Source organism: Ceratotherium simum, chromosome 39 (assembly GCF_057802395.1).
Source record: "Ceratotherium simum simum isolate JZ-2026a chromosome 39, ASM5780239v1, whole genome shotgun sequence".
In the NCBI taxonomy this organism is placed as follows: Eukaryota; Metazoa; Chordata; class Mammalia; order Perissodactyla; family Rhinocerotidae; genus Ceratotherium; species Ceratotherium simum.
In genome coordinates, this window is record NC_141938.1 from 8,541,702 (window position 1) to 8,546,671 (window position 4,970).

Consider the following 4,970-nt stretch of genomic DNA (forward strand, 5'->3'; position numbering starts at 1 on the left):
AATATTTTCAAGATGAAATAAAATCATACACGTGAAGAAACAAGGACAGTCCTGATGTGGTAAGCAATTTGTTGTGATGATTGTATTATTTTCATTCCATTTCTTCTGGAAAACACAAGTGCACAATCAAGTGAAGGGGAAGAACATCAACAATTGAGAGGATAATTTTGGGGAAACCATGTCAGCACTTGATATGATAAGTGCTTTAAATATAAAGTTACAAATCTTAAAAATGACTGCAAGAAAGCTGAACAAACATGAAAGTTTAGGGACAACATGCAGGGAAAAAAAAGTCAAAAAGGAGTTACTGAGGAAGTTGTTGAAGAGAAACTAATACAAAAACAAATAAAAGTAAAGTCACAGGTGTTTTGGGAATTGAAGAAATCAAGCATTTCTTTTAGGGAAGAAAAAGCACAAGGAGATTTAAATTGCAACATTTGCCTTTGAGACCCACAGTGTCCACTTAGTTCTGAGGTCAGTGACCCACCACACACAAGAGGTTGTTGCTTGGCTGAGAAGTCTTCCCAGGGCCCCCTTCACATCCTTGTTCCTTAGGCTGTAGATGAAGGGGTTTAGCATGGGGGTGACCACAGTGTACATCACTGAGGTGACTGAACTTCTGTGGGAAGAATGGGTCACAGCAGAACTGAGGTAGACCCCCAGGCTTGTCCCATAAAACAAGGAGACTGCAGAGAGGTGAGACCCACAGGTGGAAAATGCTTTATATTTTCCTCCTGAAGAGGACATCTTCAATAAGGAGGAGATAATCTGAGAGTAAGAAAAGAGGATCCCAGTCAGAGGAAATGCACACAGCAGGGCAGTGGCCACATACAAAGAGATGTTATTGATGAGAGTGTCAGAGCAGGCTAATTTGAGAACCTGAGCCAGTTCACAGAAGAAATGTGGAATTTCAGTGCCTATACAGAAGGTCAGCCATGCCATCAGTAGAATGTGAAACAGGGAGACAGATAAAATAATCAACCAACACATCAGAACAAAGAGGCTACAGAATCGTGGGTTCATAATGATCATGTAGTGCAGGGGGTGGCAGATGGCCACAAACCGGTCATAGGCCATGACAGTCAGGAGGAAATCATCCATTCCAGCAAAAACCATAAAAAAATACACTTGAGTGAGACATCCTGTGTAGGAGATATCCTTGCTTTGTGTCTGGATATTCACTAACATCTTTGGAATGGTGGTGGAGATGAAGCAGATGTCAACAAATGACAGGTTTGAGAGGAAGAAGTACATGGGGGTGTGAAGGTGGGAGTCAGAGCTGATGGCCAGGATGATAAGTAGGTTCCCAAACACGGTGACAAGGTACATGGACAGGAACGCTCCAAAGAGCATGGGCTGCAGTTCAGGATCTTCTGAGAGACCCAGAAGGAGGAATTCTGATACTTCTGTGTGGTTTCCTGCTTCCATGTAGCTGGTGTGGAAAGAGGCAAAAATAATGTTTAATGAACATCAATTGATAACATTAATTGACACCTCATCTAGTAAGCATCACTTGATTCCACCTTTAGGAAGACAAACTTCACCCTCTGTTGAGTCTTTCCAATGAACTATTCCCTCAATCATGGGGTAGCCCATTTCCACTTTATATGTGTGTAACCATCAGACTTTAATTAAGCAGAAATCTCTTTCTCCCTACCCCTTATTATCTCCCACTCACTGGTTCTAATTCTCCTATTCAAATCTATGGACATAAACCAATTTTTTCTTTGATAGGACTCTTCCAACATAATTGAAGACATTGAAAAACTATTCTTTGGAAATATCCCTACTTTCTTCATTATAATAACTCTGTAATAGTGATTAAGACCTTGAGTTTCAACCCAAACAACCTTAGTTATGTGAGCTGGTGTTTCCTATTGATGTCACAGTTAACACTTATGTGTCATTTTTTTTTTCTAAAAATGTAGTTATTGCTATTATCTTCTTTGTGAGGTTAGAAATGCCTTTATGTGGGAGGGACATCAGCATCATGTTGGATTAAGTTGTTCCTTTTGTCTTTCCTAAGTTACAACTAAAGAGACATCCATTAACTAACAGAGCATTCCCTACACAGCACAACAGGATGTCTGAGAGATCCATGCAGGTATACATTTGAAGGTGGGTGCCCTGGACCCTCAGAAAGCAGTGGAACTAAAGGAGTGCACCCCACCCCTCCACAGCAGCGACCCAGGTCATGGATCTTGACAAAGCAGCCGGCATGACTGTGAGTGGGGGTGGGCCAGCCCAGCCTGCATATGAACTCTTTTGGAGTGGTAGCCCAGCCTGCAGGTGTACCCACCCACTGCAGCAGTCACACCCACGCAAACACTCCCCACTGAATGGCAGCAACTCAGGCCATGCAAAAGCACCCTGCCCACCAAGCGCAGCAGCCCCACCCACATGAGCACAACCTGATGAGTGGCTGCCTGTGTGAATGCAGAGTGGCCCAACAGGCACAGCTACCAGCAGAAGGGGCAAGAACAGAAAACACAGCTCCTGCCTACCCCCCAGGTTAGCAGGTGGAATCTGCAACCAGATACTATGACTAATGTGCTGGCAGAGGACCAATTCATCAAACATCATGAAGGAATACAGTAACACTACAGAACAGAAGGAAAATTACAACTCTTCAGAAAACAAATCTGAAGTCACAGAAGATTACAATCTAAATGACAGAGAATTCAAAATAGCTGTCATAAAGAAACTCAGTGAGTTACAAGAAAACTCAGAAAGACAATTCAATGAGCTCAGGAATAAAATTAATGAACAGAAGGAATGCTTCACCAAAGAGAGTGAAGACCTTAAAGAAAATACAGAAATTCTGGTTATGAAGAACACAATTAATGAGATAAAAAATAATGTATAAAGCCTAAAAATTAGAGAAGACCTTATGGAGGAGAGACTTGGGACCTGGAAGATAGAAATCTAGAAATGCTTCAGGTGGAGAAGAGAGAACAAAGATTTTATTATTTTTTTTTTATTTTTTTATAATTTTTATTTATTTATTTTTTCCCCCAAAGCCCCAGCAGACAGTTGCATGTCATAGCTGCACAGCCTTCCAGTTGCTGTATGTGGGACGCAGCCTCGGCATGCCGGAGAAGTGGTGTGTCGGTGCGCGCCCGGGATCCGAACCCGGGCCGCCAGCAGCGGAGCATGCGCACCCAACCGCCAAGCCATGGGGCCAGCCCAAGAGAACTAAGATTTAAAAAAAAAATAAAGAAATTCTTCGAGAAATATCTAATTCCATTAGGAAAAGTAACATGGGACTATAGGTATCAAAGAGGAAGAAGAGAGGGACAAAGAAGCAGAGAGCTTGTTCAAAGAAATAATAGCCGAGAACTTCTCCAACCTGGGGAAGGAACTGGACATACAAGTACATGAAGCCAATAGAACTCCTAATTACATCAGTGCAAAAAAGACCCCCAAGGCATATAATACTAAAGTTGGCAAAAGTCAATGACAAATAAAAACTATTAAGGGCAGTAAGGCACAAGAAAATAACCTACAAAGCAACCTCTATCAGACTTTCAGTGGATTTCTCAGCAGAAACCTTATAGGCAAGGAGATAATGGAATGATATATTCAAAATACTGAAAGACAAAAACTATCAGCCAAGAATACTCTATCCAGAGAAATTATCTTTCGGATATGACAGCGAAATAAAATCATTCCCAGATAAACAAAAGCTGAGGGAGTTCATCACCACTAGATGTGCCTTTCAAGAAATGGTGAAGGTGGCCCTCATACCTGAAACAGAGAGGCAAACGTTTATAAAGCTTTCCGCAAGGAGATAAATAGACAAAATCAGAAAATTTCGGCTCTATATCAGAATAGGTTACCAAACAGTTATAACATAAAATATAAAGGAAAAGAAAGCATCAAAAATAACTATAAACTGTTCAATTTAGTCACAAACTCAAGACACACAAAAAAAGTAATTTGTGACAACAATAACACAGAAGGGGAAGAGAAAAGGGATGGAACCTGCTTAGGCTAGTGGAGATAAGAGGCTAACAGAAAATGAACTGTCTCATCTAGGAGATCTTTTATACAAACCTCATGATAACCACTAAATAAAAAACCAAAGCAGAGCCACAAATCATAAATAAAGAGAAAACTGGGAAAGCCACAACAGAAAATCACCAAACTGAAATGGGAGACAGAAAAACAAGAGAAGGGGCTAGCCCGGTGGTGCAGCAGTTAAGTGTGTGCGCTCCGCTTCAGCGGCCCGGGGTTCGCAGGTTCGGATCCCAGGTGCACACTGATGCATCGCTTGTCAAGCCATGCTGTGGTGGCGTCCCATATAAAGTAGAGGAAGATGGGCACAGATGTTAGCCCAGGGCCAATATTTCTTAGCAAAAAGAGGAGGATTGGCATCAGATGTTAGCTCAGGGCTGATCTGCCTCATAAAAAAAAAAAAAAAAGAAAAGAAAAGTGTGAAAAAAAAGAAAAACAAGAGGACAAAAGCAATGGAAATATAGAACAACCAGAAAACAAGACCTAAAATGGCAGTAGTGATCCTCATATGCCAATAATCACTTTAAATGTATTGGGATTGAATTCACCCATCAAAAGATACAGAGTGGCTGGATGGATTAAAAAACAAGACCCAACAATATGCTGCCTCCAGGAAACACATCTCAGCTCTAAAGACAAACAGACTCAGAGTGAAGGGATGGAAGATGATATTCAAAGAAAATGGCAAGCAAAAGAAAGCAGGTATAGCCATATTTACATCAGACAAAGCAGACTTGGAAATAAAAAGGATAATGCGAGACAAAGAGAGGCAGTACATAATGATAAAAGGGAGATTCCAACAAGAGGACTAATACTTATTAATATATATTCACCTAACACAGGAGCACCTACATATATAAAGCAACTATTAACAGACCTGAAAGGAGAAATTGACAGCAACACAATAACAGTAGGGGACCTCAGCACCCCACTTACATCAATGGATAGATCAT

At 41.1% G+C, this 4,970-nt stretch overlaps 1 pseudogene; it reads right to left on the bottom strand.

Moving 5' to 3' along the window:
- Positions 1 to 599: 599 nt before the first annotated feature.
- LOC101394927 (olfactory receptor 7D4-like) lies at positions 600 to 1,428 on the bottom strand (annotated as a pseudogene).
- Between the last annotated feature and the right edge of the window lie 3,542 nt (positions 1,429 to 4,970).